The sequence below is a fragment of the Galleria mellonella genome, unplaced genomic scaffold (assembly GCF_026898425.1).
Source record: "Galleria mellonella isolate WM207_F2 unplaced genomic scaffold, CSIRO_AGI_GalMel_v1 utg1674, whole genome shotgun sequence".
NCBI classification, from domain to species: Eukaryota; Metazoa; Arthropoda; class Insecta; order Lepidoptera; family Pyralidae; genus Galleria; species Galleria mellonella.
In genome coordinates, this window is record NW_026442013.1 from 70,036 (window position 1) to 88,853 (window position 18,818).

Genomic DNA, 18,818 nt, shown 5'->3' on the forward strand with positions numbered 1-18,818 from the left:
TCAGGTGGGCCGTCAGCTTGTTTGACATTCTAAGTTGTATAAAAAAAAGTCTTATGAATATAGCCAATAACGGATTTTATTTATACAAACGAAAATTACAATTCCAAAGCGAGGGTAGGCAAGTTAGAGTTGGTGTATGCAAGTAATATAAGCACATGTATGAAAGAAACCACATATAATAGTGAGTGTCTATAAAGTCAGGTTAATTGATATATAAAATAATTAAAATCCATGTTGCTAAAGTTCAGATATTGACAGCAATGAATACGTAATACAAATTCATCATTATACAACTAGTATAGACAGAGGGAGACTTTGTACAAAAGTCGATTGCTTAGGTACCTCTGTCACATTCGCGTTTCAACCGTGACGCAATTATGTTTGCATGGCTGTGTTTCGGTTTGAAGGCTGGGATATGGCGTGAATTTACAGGGTACAGAGAAATAAGATCTGAGTCCTCAAGAATGGCAATGCATGGGGGGTATCATGGGCGAAACAGTATACTCTGTTATGTCCATAGTACTGTTCATGTCTATAGGCGACAGTTACTACTTTCCATCAGGTAGGCCATCAGCTTGTTTGCCATTCTAAGTTGTATATAATATAGACATAAATAAAAGTAAATACTGGCATTGAGTTGTATTATTTTTGCGTATCAGAATTAATTGAACCGACCGGATTACATAAACCTACTAATTTAATCTGTTCCGGTCTGATCAAACTGTTTGACGGGGTCTAAATGCGACTAAAGCTTGCAACTTATGGTGAACCATCCATTACAAACTTGGATAAAACAATTGGAATATACACTTTAATGCCACACCTACGTTATTTCTGTTTACGTCTTTACGTCTGCTTGACATGTTTTGTATAATTTAATTGGAAATTCAATTTATTTCAAGGTATTACGATGTAGAAACAATTTAGTTGTAAAATCAAGAAATGGGGATATTATTACAGTATAAGTAATAGTACTAAAACAGAGGGAGACTTTGTACAAAAGTCGTTTGCTTAGGTACCTCTATCCCATTCGTATTTTTACCGTGGAGCAGTTGTGTTTGCATGGCTGTGTTTCGGTTTAAAGGGTGGGATATGGCAGTGAATTAACAGGGTACAGAGGAATAACACCTGAGTCCTCAGGAATGGCAACGCATGAGGAATATCAAGGGCGAAACAGTATACTCTGGTATGTCCATGGTAGTGCTCATATCTATAGGCGACAGTTACCACATTCCATCAGGTGGGCCGTCAGCTTGTTTGCCATTCTGAGTTGTATTAAAAAAAATATTGTAACTAGATGTCTGTACATGGATAATATTATAAAAAAAAATATGAGGGATCTTATTAAGACGAATAGAGTCCAAAACAATATATTTTTTTTAAATTTTTGCTTATCTGTCTGTACGTTTGTTTCAATAAAACACACAAACTTTACACTTATATTTCTGATGGTCTAGCTTAAAATCTAGTGTATGTATGTACTTATTTATAAAATTCTCGCATGCGAAATAGCGTGCAAATAGCTAGTTATCTAAGCTATAGGTACCTTAATTCCGAGAAAATATATAGTTCGCGTTTGGAGTTGCATGTTAATGCTTAAAATAATATACGGATTTAGATAAAAGTGGAGTGGGAGGCGGGCGATTCTTACACTTTCCGTTTTGGCACAAGTGTCATCCAGCGAGCGCTGAGATAAGAACTTGGCATCAGAATATACGACTCGGTACTTATTATTTAGTACAGATTATGAATTTAGATACGTGAAGTTGAAATATTTCTACATACATACTTATCTATTTACCAGAGGGAGACTTTGTACAAAAGTCGATTGCTTGGGTACCTCTGTCCCATTCGTGTTTGAACCGTGAAGCAGTTGTGTTTGCATGGCTGTTTCAGTTTGAAGGATGGGATATGGCGTGAATTTACTGGGTACAGAGGAATAACACCTGAGTCCTCAGGAATGGCAACGCATGGGGATATCAAGAGCGAAACAGTATACTCTGTTATTTCCATGGTACTGCTCATGTCTATAGGCGACGGTTACCACTTTCCATCAGGTGGGCCGTCAGCTTGTTTGCCATTCTATGTTGTATAAAAAAAAACTCAAATACGAGTACTATAATCATAACGATGTCAGCTGTTAATATTCACTGCTGAAAACAGGCTTCCTCCTATTGAATGGGATTTATCAGTAGTTACCACGCTTGGTAGACGTGACACGGTAGAAACACGAATGGGACAGAGGTACCCAAGCAATCGACTTTTGTACAAAGTCTCCTTCTGGTATATGAGATGAGTGGTGTGTATTATTTTTATTTCTGTTAATCAATATTACCTGAGGGTCTACCATGAAATGAAATTTCATTTTTTGGGACCCATTTTTATGTTTCTGTGGCCCAGTAAATGGAGCTTAACACTTGTATTTCGTTCGTCATAAATCCTATCATAAAAGTCCAAGTATTTTAACATTTTTTTTAATATATTTAAACGGTACATATAATTTTAACATCAAATTTGTGTTTCGTTCGCTTCCAAAATTTCAGAAAACGTTTAATGGTAGACCCTCTGACCACGCAGCCACTGTTATGTCTAAAAAATATGCTGTTAAAACAATATCCTGTTTTAATAGCGCTGGCCAGAATTACTAGGTCAACCATTGATGAGATCTGTCGTGCTTCAGTGCTGCATTGGATAGTCTTGTATCGTAACATCTACAAACATTTCCTCTCTCCGGATTTTGAAAAAACGGAAATTTAAAGCCTAGCTCTCGACACAGGGTAGCCAACACTCCATTGGAATCACAGGATAAATAAATTAATTAATTAATCAAATCTAAAAATTTTAAACATAACTGTTAAATGCCACAATCAAACACTTTGTAAGAATGTATGTTAAATAAATTTGTATTGTATTGAAATTAAATTAAAATTAAATATAAAAATTTGGATTATAGATTTAAATATAATGGTATGTCTACCTTTCTGCCCGCTTCTTCGAATGCGTTAATTTAAAATTTAATACATAGATAGATACTCTTTATCGTTTCCTCCAAAAGATTACAATAGTAAACTTATTAAAGATACAAACAATTACAAGAAATAATTACAATGATATTTTAAGCTATTTATTAAGATATATTTATTTAACAAAGTATGTTTGTATTGGCACAGAATTTATCATTGCTTCCTACACTTAGCTGAGCCTGTCCTGCAGGAAGCAGTACTCGTGTTATCTTATACATGCATATAGATATTAAACATAGGCTTTTTAGCAGTATTCACAATTGTGTAACTAATTTGTATAATGCAATTATTTCGTTTAGATCTCACCACCAATACACATGTATAAATAAGTATTATGAATGTGTGTGTGTGCATGCGTGGGTGTGTGGTGTATGTGGTGTGTGTGTGTGTGTGTGTGTGTGTGTGTGTGTGTGTGTGTGTGTGTTGTATGTGTTTTTATATGTACGTGAACAGTATTTTCATTCATATGATTAACAGGAGCATGTTTTCAGTATCGTCATAATTCATAGATTTCAGATGTTCGCTTACTTTTGATTTTGTTTCTTTTAGGGTACAGTTCTTTAGATTGTAAATTTTGCAAATTTTATTATATATGAATGGGATCATACAGGGAGAGAAGCGTCTGGCAAAACTAGTTTTAATAGTAGGTGTAGGGAGAGTGTAAAAACGCTTGTTTGAAGCCTTAGAGTTATTCAGTGACTTTTGGATTATGCTGTGACATGGATGAAACTTTAGTTTATGGCGGGTTGTACGGTGGTGAAAATCAGCAGCAGGTATCAATCCGAACAATTCCTCAGAACACACCCCATGATAAATTCGGTAAAAGATGCACAGAGATGCAACATCTCTGCGCAGTTTCAGTGAGTCAAGTCGGACAGTCGGACCTTCCTCTTGAATTACACTATCTATTAAAAGAAAAAAAACACATCAAAATCCGTTGCATAGTTTTAGAGAACTAAGCAAACATAAGGACAGATAGAGAGGAAGCGACTTTGTTTTATATTACGTAGTGATATAATTGCAAATAGATATTATGTTATAGAAAAGGAAGGAAAGATGAGTTATCAAATCACCATTAATAATAATAATATAATTTATTATTCAGACTACAATTTGGTCCATTTTGTTAGTAACAGTTTTCTTACAAACTATGTTAGTAAAAAAGAAAAGCAAATTAATTATAGCAGTTCATTCAGATGACCCAGCCTAGAACAGCATCTGAATGAAATGCCCAATTATAGGCGAGTTATATTTCTCGCCTATTACTTTTAGAATGCTGTTGGTGTTTGTCCTAATCCTGTGTAGCAGTAGGGAAAGGGATTGTTACCAATGGAGTTTGACAGCCCCATTGCTAGCAATATGCCCTATCAGGTCGACCTCCACGTGGTTCCCCTGGAAACCATCGTGTACAATTCTTGTTGAATTCGTCACGATGGGCCAACTGACCTACTTCATCCTCACCTATCATCTTTCACTGGTGTCCCGCCAGCGTATCCTGATACCGCAGGCGGGGTTACCGTTCCATTATCACCCATTAAAAAAAAACCCTGTGTAGCAATGATGCAGTTCTCTTTCTCCTTATAGCGTAGTAATCATCTACGCGAGATTGAGCAAACATGCTAAAAGCGCTACAAAAGCAAGGTAGCCCCAACAGCACTACATCATTGTGAATATCTTTTTTCTCTGTCAGTTATTGATTCTATACTGAATGATGTCAAAATCATTAGAATACTTTTAAGGAAGTGAACTTTTACCAAGGGATAGTATATCAAAAATTTGCGTCATCGTTAGTGTCTAAAATTTTCGTCGTTTCTTTTAATTAAACGTTCAAAATTATGACAAATATTACACGTATACCAAACATCAAGACAATTTATAGAGTCGTTAAGGCATCAAAATGTAAGAAGCAAATAGTATTTGTATTATATTAATTTTACGTAAATATTGGTCACACTAGTTTCATTGCAACTCAGACGAGGAAAGGTAAATTTCCTGTTAGAACTTTTTATAGCAAAAACTTCTAGACTTCATCTCGACATTCTCTTACTTAGTAATTACATTTAGATCTTTGTAACAATAATTGCCATCTGATTTCTGAGGCAATACAATTTTGTACACAATCAAACTTACCACAAAAATATTAAACTTGCGGTAGACAGGTATTCAATACGTCTCTAGTTTATATATTTTGTTTTTTATGTTTTTTTTTTGTTTCGTGCTTTTTTATTTTTATTCTTTTATCTCTTTTACTGTGTATTATGTGTATGTTTTTTTTTTTATTGTAATTTGTGTGCTGTAAGTAATGTAAATAAATTATCTATCTATCTATCCAGATGTCTTACTAAGAAAGCTTGTCTTACATTTGTTTATATGTAAAACAAATTAAAAAAAATACCGGAAAAGCATGTCTAACATTTTCTTTTTATGCAATTTAGAATGACAAACAAGCTGACGGCCCACTTGATGGAAAGTGGTAATCGTCGCCTATAGACATTAGCAGTACCATGGACATAACAGAGTATATATATATTATAGGTGTTATTCCTCTGTACCCAGTAAATTCACTGCCCTATCCCACCCTTCAAACCGAAACACAGCCATGCAAACACAACCGTTACACGATAGTAACACAAACGGGACAGAGATGCCCAAGCAAACAACTTTTATACAAAGTCTCCTTCTGGTTAACATCTTTTAAAACGAATCTTAAAAAAAAAACTTAAATAAAAGAAAAGGATTATATCTATTTTTGGATGCAATCTTATGACACAAATAGTATATAAATAATCCGGTTTTCCGGATAAGGGAACTGTACTAGCCTGAGTAAAGGAACCGGATGATGATGGCTTAAGTTTATTTAACCAATAACTAGCTTATTGGATATAATACAATCCTATTCAAAACGAAAAACCCTTTGTTATCCATTATACAACTTTATACGTATACATTCTATGTATTTGTATAAGCATTTTGTACGTTATATCTTATATTATTATTCATTTAATATTCCATTTCCTCTTTCCATTATTTTGCATATATCTATTCCATATTCTACTCCGTTACCCAAAGGTTGCTTTGAAAGATTCCTTTCAGCGATAAGACTGCCTTGTTTTATACCGAATTCTCCGTACGTGCGTTATACAGTTATTTTATAACCAAATGCATGTTTGTGGAATTCTCCACTTTTATACTAATATCAAAAATGTATCTTATATATAAAATTCTCGTGTCACAATTGTTTATTACCAAACTCCTCCGAAACGGCTTTACCGATTGTTATGAAATTTTGTGTGCACATCCGGTAGGTCTGAGAATCGGCCACGACTGCGACACGAGAATTTTATATTTAAAATATATTCTTACATTGTTAGAGAGTTACAGCTGTTTACGGATTCGTGGATAAAATCGGCCATAAAACTACTAATTGCTCGTAATACTGGGGAGCTGAACAAAGTCTTTCATTGCATTTTGCAGCATATCCGCTCCGGCTAACTTTCCAGATCGTTAACTGCGTACGTTTTAGTATATAGACAAAATTTGTAGAAACAGTACTTCTTTGTAACGTCAAAATTTGGGTTTGCTCCGCAAAAAACAATTGAAACGTAGCAAAATTAACAATGATCATTAATGTTTATTCGTTTATATATTATCTATACTTATAATAAATCTGTAGAGAGGTCAATTCTGTACATGAAATATATTTCCAAAATAACTATCAGCGGGTGAGGGAGACTTTGTATAAAAGTCGATTGCTTGGGTACCTCTGTCCCATTCGTGTTTCAACCGTGAAGCAGTTGTGTTTGCATGGCTGTGTTTCGGTTTGAAGGGTGAGATATGGCGTGAATTTACTGGGTACAGAGGAATAACACCTGAGTCCTCAGGAATGGCAACGCATGGGAGGTATCATGGACGAAACAGTATACTTTGTTATGTCCATGGTACTGCTCATGTCTATAGGCGACGGTTGTCACTTTCCATCAGGTGGACCGTCAGCTTGTTTGCTATTCTAAGTTGTATAAAATAAAAAAAATAAATACATTAGCCAATTACAGCAACCAAACCAATTTTTATATCAAATATGAGTAACTTATTTTTGAGGATTTTGACGAGGCTTTCTAGAGAACGGTTTAAGTACACTCAGAAGCTCATTACAAATAACAATCGTTTTATTGTAACACATGATATAAATTTAAAAATTCAAAAGTTTATACTGGAAATCTAAGCTATCCCTTCTAAAGCTTCCATTGTTTTTCTGCGAAGCAAAATTTTCTGCTCTAAATTTAAATATTTTCAATATAAATTCAAATCACCTTTATTCAGGCTCGTTTACAAGCATTTAAAGTCGTCAATCTCTACGAATCTACTACAACGTTCATAATATTGTTATCTGTTGAGAAGACCCTTCAAGAAACTCAACAGTTATTCTTTTAAATCTCTGTTAACATTATTTATATTAAAATGTACAATGTCTAAAATTACATTAAAAATCAGTACATAATCGAGTAACACCATAAACGTTTGTCAATCTAATGCGTTTATAAAACATAATATCAATAAAATTAATTCTAACATTTAAATTAAGAACGGTAATTTAAAATAGTACATTACTGCAGCGGCCAGCAACTAAGGCATTGATGGACGAACGTGCAAATGTGGGCCGAGGCGCAGCCGAGGCACACATACGTGAGTCCACAAATGCCTAGTTGCGGCCAAGGCTTGTATTGTACTTTTCTCAAACAATGCGCGAAAATCAAAAACACAATTTTACTTTTTAAGTTCAATGACGAATAACGAACAATAATAATTTTTCACGCGCCATAATGTTCCTTTGTTTTTTTTTCAATAAACAGCTTTCTATTTGCAAGCCAGTTCAAAATTTAAATAAAACCTTTTATTAGTTACCTCCTTGGTAGCCATGTTCCTAAGTAAAAGGTCATTGCATTTTTAAATTACAGGACAGATATGAGTTTACATAGTAATTTATCTGGCCGCAAAACACGACAGATATGGATTTTCATACAACTTTTGCCGGCCGCTGCCCGCATGTATCTGGACAGTACGGCAATTTTGATTTATCTCGACGAAGATTGTCAAAATAATGCTCACATTTCCAAGCATGTTTGAGAAAAGAATATTATAAATAAAACCTATAAGAATCCCAAAATTTAATAGAATCATAAAAAAAAAATACTATTTATAAACGCTTATAATTAAAATTACTCAAATAAAAAATATTCTTGTCCGTATTAAATCTGTAAAATTAAACAAAGGCGCGTGCTACGCCTTAAGGCTTAAGTATATGCCTATTAAAATTGTCTTAAAATCCCCCATTACATGTTCGCATTTTTCAAGAACAATTTGGGGTGAGAAAAAAAAACAACAGCATTTCAAAGAAATTATCCATACTGCCTATTAGAGCCCTCATTATCACGGCCTGGATGCGGGTCGTAAAAAAAAAAGAAAAAGATATTTCGCCAACAACCTTTTTACACGTAACGAGACTTAATTTATTACACTACAGAGAATTTACAAAAATTAGATCAACCTTTTTCTTATAATCTGGTGGGCAATGAAAATAAAATGCTTTATAAAACAAATGGATATGGCAGGGCACGAAAAAATGACTGTAAAATTTGTATATGACAGTTTGTGACAGCCATATTTGTTCAAATATTTTTGTTTGACTTTTTTATACAACTTAGAATGGTAAACAAGCTGTCGGCCCACCTAATGGAAAGTGGTAACCGTCGCCTATAGACATGAGCAGTACCATGGACATAACAAAGTATACTGTTTCGCCCATGATACCCCCCATGCGTTGCTACTCGTATTCCTGAGGATTCAGGTATTATTCCTCTGTACCCTGTAAATTCACGGTATAATTTATCCAGTAAAAATAATGAATGACGTGAATGTAGCTGCTGATTGGTAGGTCGTCGCAATCTGCTACACACTTCACGATCCTTGCGGCAACCATAGATTATGCAGTAACAATATTCGAATCTTGAGTTTTTTTTTTTTTATATATATCTATAAATAAGGATAATTTTTCATAACCTCTGTTTCTAGCGCAATTTAACATCAAAGTTACTTTAATATCCTTAGATCTCGAAATCTGGAATCAGTCGGGCACAAAATTCATGATAAACTAACCGCAGTGTCTGTATTGTCTTAACATCCGTATGCTAACCACTGAGATGATACTGTATACAATTATCTCTAAATTTCATTGACTTGCTAGTGTAGTAAGTAAATGAATTGAATTAAAATATATATAATAATAAAATATAATTTTTATTTTTCCACCACAACCAAATTACACATTAATTACATTGATGTATAAATAACCTAGATATATGATTAGAGATAAGTAAATAAAAACATCTAATCCATCTACTCTCTCTGATTATAGACCTATCTCGATTCTACCCACTTTATCAAAGTTATTAGAGCAAATAGTTCATAAACAATTGTCCGTTTATCTGTTTAGTAATAATCTGCTAAGTCCTTTGCAATCTGGTTTCCGCCCTGGTCACAGTACAGTCAGTGCTCTTGTTAAAGTCACTGACGACATACGTCGGGCTATGGACAACCACTCCCTCACACTCCTTGTTCTCCTTGACTTTAGCAGTGCCTTTAACTCTGTAGATTATGATATTCTTTTAAATATCCTTTCATCTCTTAACATATCTCCACCTGTAATCAATTGGTTTAACTCTTATCTTCGGGGTCGACTGCAGTGTGTTCGCCATGGTGAGGATACCTCGGATTGGTGTGCGGTTACTGCAGGAGTCCCTCAAGGCGGCGTATTATCTGCTCTTCTTTTCTCTACATTTATCAATGCTATAACTCATGTAATTTTTTCTTCCTACCATCTCTACGCAGACGATTTGCAATTATATTTTCATTTTAATCTTTGCGACATATCTGAAGCAATTGACGATATGAATTTTCAGCTCCTTAAAGTATCAGAATGGGCTAGATCCTTTGGGCTTCTAGTTAACCCGCGAAAATCCCAAGCTCTCATTATAGGTGGTCATCGTAATTATAAAATGCTTGATCATGATGCTTTGCCTCCTATTTACTATGAAAATGAGTTAATTGCATATGCCAAGAAAGCAAAAAACCTAGGTGTTATAATTGATTGCAATTTATCCTGGAATGAACATATTAATGGGGTGAGCAAAAAGTTGTGTTTTTCATTTCATTCTTTTAAACGACTGCAAAAATTCCTACCATTTAAGACAAGGCTTACTTTGGCTCAAGCTCTACTGTTACCTATCCATGATTATGCCGACATATCCTACCTTGATGCAACTGAAGAGCTTTTGAACAAATTAGAGAGATTGCAGAATTTGTGCATACGCTTTATATATGGTCTGCGTAAATATGATCATGTCTCCGCCTATAGAACAAAATTGAATTGGCTGCCAATTCGAAGGCGTCGAGACTTTCATATAATGTCGTTTTTGTATTCCATTCTTTGTAACCCTTCTTTTCCCACTTATCTTCGTGAACGTTTCGATTTTCTAGTTCCTCATGACGTGTCCTCCCGGTCGACGAAATCTCTTATCCTCAAACTCCCTTCACACTCATCTACGCGCTATAGTGGATCTTTTACCGTCCATGCTGCTAGATTATGGAATTCTCTTCCCATGTCTATCCGTGAGAGTCAATCCCTTAATATTTTTAAGAGTAGACTTAAAGAGCATCTTCTATCTCTATGAACATATATTTATTTATCTATATATGTAGGTATATTGTATGTATATGTTATTACCAGAGGGAGACTTTGTACAAAAGTCGATTGCTTGGGTACCTCTATCCCATTCGTGTTTCAACCGTGAAGCAGTTGTGTTTGCATGGCTGTGTTTCGGTTTGAAGGGTGGGATATGGCGTGAATTTACTGGGTACAGAGGAATAACACCTGAGTCCTCAGGAATGACAACGCATGGAAGGTATCATGGGCGAAACAGTATATTGTGTTATGTCCATGGTACTGCTCATGTCTATAGGCGACGGTTACCACTTTCCATCAGGTGGGCCGTCAGCTTGTTTGCCATTCTAAGTTGTATATAAAAAAAAAATGTATGTGTATGTATATGCATAGATGTAGGTATATATTTATGTATATGTATATGTGTATTTGTACGATAAAATATAATGTAATTCATTTAATGTAGCCTGTTTATAAATTGTACACTGCTGTATCCGCTGACATTGATGCTCCTTTCTACTTTGGGTTTGCTGGAAGAAAACTCTATCAGAGTTAAGCTCGCCTTTGTACTTTTGTTTACCTCTGTCATATTTATATAACTAATGTGTACAATAAAAAAAAAAATAAAGTCACTATTCGATTGTATCTTTTTTTTTGTTTGAGATCTTAGAACTCCATCATTTACGAAGCAATTTTTTTTTATCTGAAAGGATATACTATCTGATTAGTCCAATAGTAATTTTATCAAAGTCGATTTCGTAGTTTTATTTTTAAATTAAAATACCAGGTTTTTTCAAGATTTAAGTTAGTCTGTTTTATTTGTAGATTAACATCTACCTGTTTCGAGTTACTAGAAAGGTCGCTCTAAAAATACGACTCGGTGGTAACGTTTTATATTCGGTAGGATTTCACTCAAATTTGACTTAGTCAACCTGTTAAGTTCAGAATTAGTTCACGAGTTTGAAATTGGTTTTCACAATACTTGGAAGAGTTGGCATAATTATGCTGATGATATTGAACTGAATATTTTATGATGTAAATTTTAAATTTCCCATTACACGTGTAACAGTTATTTTGTTTAGGAGTTCATAGAATCTATACTTAACATTTACCATGGTAATTTTTTTTATACAACTTAGAATGGCAAACAAGCTGACGGCCCACCTGATGGAAAGTGGTAACCGTCGCCTATAGGCATGAGCAGTACCATGGACATAACAGAGTATACTGTTTCGCCCATGATACCCCTCAGCGTTGCCATTCCTGAGGACTCGGGCGTTATTCCTCCGTACCCAGTAAATTCACGCCATATCCCACCCTTCAAACCGAAACACAGCTATGCAAATACAACTGCTTTACGGTTGAAACACGAATGGGACAGAGGTACCCAAGTAATCGACTTTTGTACAAAGTCTCCCTACATCCACTAACTCCCTGCACTTATATATCTTACTTTAAAATAAGTCCTGTCTATCGCAAATTCAACTTTTTTGAGACAGTTCCTGTTTACCAACTTTCATCTCAGAATACTGATCTTCGGATTTAGATTTCACAGAGTTATATTTGCATTTATTTGAATTACCATAACGGTAATAATAAGTTAATGATCAGATAGGAAGGGTTCAAGCCATAAAACCATGTGGGCCGTGTGATGGAGCAATAATGTCGCATCATGGGACCAGTTTGTACTGCTTAGTATAAGGCCAGATGCCGCGGGCCACAAAAACAAACGAGCAATTTTCTTATCCTTGAAACAGCAACGAGGCGGAAAACTGAGAATTTGTCGGTAGTCAGATCATTTGAGCCTTTTTTGTTGATAAAAATATTTTATAGCTCGTAAGAAAAAAGGAAAATGTTTTCGATTCTTTTTCTAATAAATAAATTAATTCAACGTCATAGGAGGGGAAAGGATTGTTAGCAATGTTGTTTGACAGCCTCATTGCTAGCAATATGCATTATTAGGTCGACCTCCACGTGGTTCCCCCTGGAAACCATCGTGAACAATTCTTGTTGAATTTGTCACAATGGGCTAACTGACCTACTTCATCCTTACCTATCATCCTTCACTGGTGCTCTGCCGGTGTATACCGATAGCGCGGGTGGGGTTGCCATTCTTATCATTCATTAAAAAAAAAATTCGACGTCATCATCGTCACCATCACAGCAGCCATTATCTGTCGGGGAAGAAGGTATTGTTACTAATACGGTATAACTGTCTCATTGCTAACAATATACCCTATTGGGTCGACCTTCACGTAGTTCCCTCTGGAAACCATTGTGATTAAGTCTTTTGGAATTCATGACGATGGGCTAACTGACCTCTTTTCATCCTCACCTATCATCTCTCACTGGTGTCCCGTCAGCGTAAACCGAAAGCGCAGGCGAGGTTACCATTTCATTTTTACCCATTAAAACAAAACCATTATCTGTCCACTGCTTAACATAAGCTTCCCACATAGACTGCCATAAAAACGTTGTAATTTAAATTTTGCTCTTCTTCAGCATTTCACCTATTTGGGTGGCATACGCCCGTCTGGGGTGGCCCCTATCGACATCTTCATTTCTTCTTACTTGATCTCTTTCGCTCTTCTTTATTCTTTCATCCATCCTCTCTAAATGGTCTAAATCAAAGTAACATTCCCTTTTTATTCTTTTTTCCTACATAACATTTTAGTCGACACTTCTCTCTAATCACACTATTTCTTACAATGTTTCTCCATCCACACTATTTCTCTATGAACATCACTCTTATAACCTTGAAGGATAATCATGCTAAAGTGGTAATTGACTTATCACATAACTCGATGAACAGACAACCGCAATAAAAGAGAGATTCTTGAATTTCAACCCCGTACAGACGAACGCAGAATAGAACGACTTCCTAGCAGATGTAGTGACGACCTCTAATCAGATAAGGTGGATGCAGATAGTTCAGGATCGATTCTTATGGCAGTCTATGGGAGAGGCCTACGTTCAGTAGTCATCAGATGACGGCTTATATGATGATTTTGATCACTCATATTGAAATTACCGTGTAGGTCCCGGCATAGAATGGACTACTTTTCCTTTCCCGTGAGAAGCAGCAGCGTCCCTCTTAAAATATCTGTAAAAACCTAACAGCGGTTAAAACCTGCGTATAAAACTCCCATTATAGGGAAGACTTATGTTCAGCAGTGGACAGTTAACGGCTGAAAATAAAAAAAAAATTAAATAAATAATTGAAATTTAGAATACAGAAAGAGTTCCCTCTATTACGTTTCTACTAAAGCTGTACTCCTTGAAATTTCCAAAGCTAAGCCGAATCATGTATAAAATCCCTGTCTCTATTCTTTGTCTATGAAAAAAAAAAACAAAAGCAATGTAGTGCATTACTCAAGTCTATAACAAAAGCTTCTAAAAATACAATGGCCGTCCACAATGGAGGGCACTCCACGATGTTCCGCTCTTTGTTCCGCACATAGCGGAATACGCGGTTGTTCCGGCGGATTACTACAATTTAACAGTTGTGTGTCCAGTTTGGGTATAGTTTGGATGGTGGACATAACCATCCTTGTGTATTTTATTATACTAACATTTTTCCGTTACTTCGTACGGATAGACCATTTGTAGATGTCGTATCAACTAAAGCATGCATCAGATTTTAAGTTAGATCTTCAGAAATACAAAAATATAAACCGCATCCAATTAAATGCAGTAATTTTTGCATGGTATCGGAACAGACATACAGATAGACAAACAGAGGCTGGCAAGCCACCAGTGATAGATGATAGGTGAAGATGAAGGCAGGTCAGTCGGCCCATCGTGAAGAATTCAACAAGAATTAACCGAGATGATTTCCAAGGGTAGCCACGTGGCAGTCGACTTGATAGGGTTTATTGCTAGCAATGAGGCTGTTAGGACCTGTTACTAACAAACCCTTTCCCCCCCAAACAAACAGATACATAGACCGACTATTTTTTTAAACTTGTTTGTACTTAAAATGGTACTATTAAGACTTCTCATATAAATTTTTCTGAATATCTCCCATGTACAGATGTCGTCAAGTTACATTCATATCACATTAGTAAAATAATATTGTAGTAACATATATATATATATATATATATATATATATATATATATATATATATATATATATATATATATTCGCTATCTTAAATAAACATACGGTATATTTTTTTACTATTACTCTTTACCGTGCAATCCCAGCATAGAATAAGCCACCCATTCCTTTCCCGTAGGTGTCGTAAGAACCGACTAATGGAGAGCGAAAAATGGGCAGCAGCGTTTCTCTAAAATATTATAAAATATGTAATATATATAGCTGAACGCTGCTGAACATAGTCCATCCTTGAAGGGGGTTTTGCCAGTAATCGCCAGACTTGGCGAGCGGGTTGGCAAAAGTTAGGCTTTAGTGATGATTTAAGAAGAACGTTGGTGTCCAACCCTCGACAACTTAGTTCCCTTAGACGCCTCTTACAGTACCAAAAGAAGAGGGTGGCCCATTTTATGTCTGGACTACACGACAACAATTTCACATAGCTTGATACAAATTTATTTATTATTATAGTATAAAGTCACTATTACGGAAAGAGCCTTATTTATTTATTTATTTGAAAATTACTCACCACACTTACAGTCTCCCAAATCGCGTAGTGAGCCATAGGTTTATTTTACAAACTTACAAATTTTGTACAACATTTTAAAAATATATCTATTTTGTCATTAAATATATCAATGTCTGGCTGCTGAGCAATCAGAGAATTAAGCAGAAAAATAGCCTGATAAGTGGGAGCAAACTGAGCAGTACAGGTGCGAACCGGCGGTGCCGATAGTAGTCGACAAGCACGCAATCGCATGCAGCGTTGGGGTGCGTACAAGGAACAACGGCTAAGTGTTGTAGGATTGTCTATTCCGCCGTTGAGCAGTCTTGTGCCCATCAGTGAGATCTTCAGTAAATATTTGTATTGTTGTTCTCTCAGTATATATATGTGTCCTCAAGAAGAGAGAATATTCCTTTTTAAAAGGCTGGCAGTACAACCGCAATGCCTCTGGTGTTGCGGGTGCTCATGAGCGGCGGTAGTCACTTACCATCAGGTGAGTCGCATGCTCATTTGCTTCTTATGTTATAAAAAAGTAACAGTGGGAGGTATTACATTTGTGATACTAGGTTAAATCAATATTGTATCTATGTAAATATTTATCCTATGTATATATTTACATAGACAACATTACAATCTGGGCATGTTCATCAAACACATGATTCTGTTACGTCACGCTTAGTCTGTTTACTTCAGATAAATATGTATTGATCTGTTAAATAACATTCTATTATTATAGTATTACATATTACGTATAATTACTTCAGTATGTTATTATAATTATGTCACATATTTTTCACCACATCTGCCCTTCATACGCTTTCTGTTTTTACCCAATAGTTAACTGGTAGAGAATGCCATATGTCATTTTTTTAAATTATTTTAAGGGCTTTTACCTTTTTCAGGTATATCAGTCCTATCGTACTCTGAACTTATTAAATTCACCTTTTGTACAAATTTTTATTGAGATTGCAGATTAGACAGAAGATCGAAGAGTACTCCCAATATGTCTGGCGTTTGCAGACTGTGAGTAAGTCTTTGATTCGATAGAGACCTGGGCGGTACTACAGTCACCCAAATGGTGCCAGATTGATTATAGATATAACGAAGTGTTTTTTTTTATGTGTGAAAATGGTATGGTAACCCCGCCTGCGCTAACGGTATACGCTGGCGGAGCACTAGTGAAGAGTGATAGATGAGAATGAAAACAGGCCAGTTAGCCCATCATGATGAATTTATCAGGAATTAACCATGATAGTTTCCAGGGGGAACCGCGAGGATGCCGACCTGGTTGGGTATATTGCTAGCAATGGGATTCTCAGTCTCCATTTCTAACAATCCCTTTCCCCCCTATAACGAAGTGTTGAAGTGTATGTACAATAAGGCTACGACGTCTACCCGAGTACAGAACCCATCCTAGTGCAGAAAAGTGTAAGACAGGGTGACGTCATACCCCGAAACTCTTCACAGATGTATTGAAAAATGTTTTCCAAAATCTTGGAACGGATAGTCCTTTAATTTTATTATAGGTATCTATATTTTTTGAGAATGTTCAATGCAAATAAATTCATTTCGTTTCGTGCCATATCTGACCTTACGCAACTCCAAAGTTATTACCAGATAAAAATGCGTAGAATATCCATCCATACATTTGTTTATACGAGTGTTTCCAAAACATACACCACCTTAACGGAAAGGGAAGGTCATTGTACATTTCCATATCAGCATCAATGTTTTGTATTAATAATGCTTGTGTCACATTTTATCTTGGTTGCTACATAATATATTTAATAAGTATTTGTTTTTTAGGCTTACCAACGCGTTTCGTGATATTTCGTATACCATATGCCGCTGAAACGACCAGATAAAAGAGAAAGGATTTGTTTTCAAAAGCTTTAGGAAACAATCCTTTTATATGTTTGTGTCATCAGGAGGTTTTATATATTTTTTTATACAACTTAGAATGCCAATATACCAGTGGTTCTCAAATTTTTTCGCCGCAAGATTAATTATTTAAGATTGTATTGCACAAAAAAAACTGACTTCAATTTTAACAAAATCCGTTATTTTGATTTAAAAACTAAACTATTCAACCTTTTTGATAAAATATCAATGGATCTGATTTGTAAGTTATTTTATGCAACTTAGAATGGTAAACAAGCTGATGGCGCATCTGATGGAAAGTTGTAACCGTCGCCTATAGACATGTACAGTACCATGGACATAACAGAGTATATTGTGTCACACATGATACCCTTCATGCGTTGCTATTTCTGAGGACTAAGATGTTATGCCTCTGTACCTGAAATTACCTGTAAATATAAAAGTAAAATCCTACCATATGGAAGGTATCCTTATGTGTTTCCATTTTTTTACAACACAGGGGGCAAACGAGCATGCGGCTCACCTGATGGTAAGTGACTACCGCCGGCCATGATCACCTACAACAGCAACGGCATTGCAGGTGTGCTGCCGGCCTTTTAAAAAGGAATATGCTTTTTCTTGAAGGTTATGATGTCATATGCATTCCTGAGGATTTGTAAGTACACACTTTCAAATAAACAAGGAATTTTAAATGCACTATCGGGACTTAACGCTATGAAAAAATTTGCAGGTAAACAGTACCTATATACGTGTTTTCCTTATTTTTGAAGTCAGTTAAAAAACAAATTGCAGAAACTAAGAAGAAACTTTAATCGAAACAGTTAAGAAAATTCAAAAGTGATAGTAAATAATGGTATTATAATTGGAAATACACAATTTTCACTAGATATTTCAGTTTGTATCAATTACATTTTTGAACTCGCATCAAAGTTGGATATATTTTGCGGACCATATTTTATTTATTGCGGAACACAGTTTGAGAACCACTGATATAGCGTATAGTTATATAAAGATAATCATATTGAAAGCGGAACAACACTTACATGATCAAAGGAAAGTCGTGACACAGCAAACTCTAGCGGCTATATATCTGAAACTAAACGGGAAGTGATCGTAGATAAATCGGTACTCCGACGTTTATCCAACTATTCACGTTCTTTTCAAAATAAGCACATTTTGTTTAAATAATAGAAAGTAGAAAGTGCTAATAGAAAGTGGTAACCGTCACATAGACACGAGCAGTACCATGGACATAACAGAGTATACTGTTTCACCCATGATACTCCCCATACGTTGCCATTCCTCTCGGTGTTATTCCTGTGTACCCTGTAAATTCACGCCATATCCCACTCTTCAAACCGAAACACAGCCATGCAAACAAAACTGCTTCACGGTATAAACACGAATGGGACAGAGATACCCAAGCAATCGACTTTTATACAAAGTCTCCCTCTGGTAGAAGAGGGACTCAGATGTTATTCCTCTGTACCCTGTAAATTCACGTTAAAAATTAAATTAATTTTAATTACGAAGCAAATTTTGTATAATACATATATTAAGCCCAGAATGAAGGCTTTTTTTTCTCTTCCAGAC